A 405-nucleotide genomic window follows, 5' to 3' on the forward strand; every position below is an offset into this window, starting at 1 on the left:
ATTGTATAGGCCGCGGCCTAAATGCACGGTGTATACGTAGTCATTGATCGCATTTGTGAGTGCTCGCTGTTATTGGTGTATTCTTTTAGATCATCCAATAGCAGCGAGCGCTCAACAATTGAGTCTGCTGAACGCGACCATTAAACCACCAAGAGAAAGGAGATTTCGATGTATCTTTCTCTGTGGTCGAGAACGAAATATACATATTTCGTCATTTTTTGTTACGTTGAAACGTGAACCCTCAATACCCACGCAGAGTAAAACCCGTATCAGACTACCGACTCTGCAGGCCGACCCGACTGCCAACTCTGACTGCCGGACAATAATGGACCAATCACAATAAGACTGATTCAATGTGATTGGTCCATTATTGGTCAACAGCCAGAGTTGGCAGTCGGGTCGGCT

This window comes from Mycetomoellerius zeteki, unplaced genomic scaffold (genome assembly GCF_001594055.1).
Source record: "Mycetomoellerius zeteki isolate Tzet28-1 unplaced genomic scaffold, Tzet1.0 scaffold1110, whole genome shotgun sequence".
Lineage (NCBI taxonomy): Eukaryota > Metazoa > Arthropoda > Insecta > Hymenoptera > Formicidae > Mycetomoellerius > Mycetomoellerius zeteki.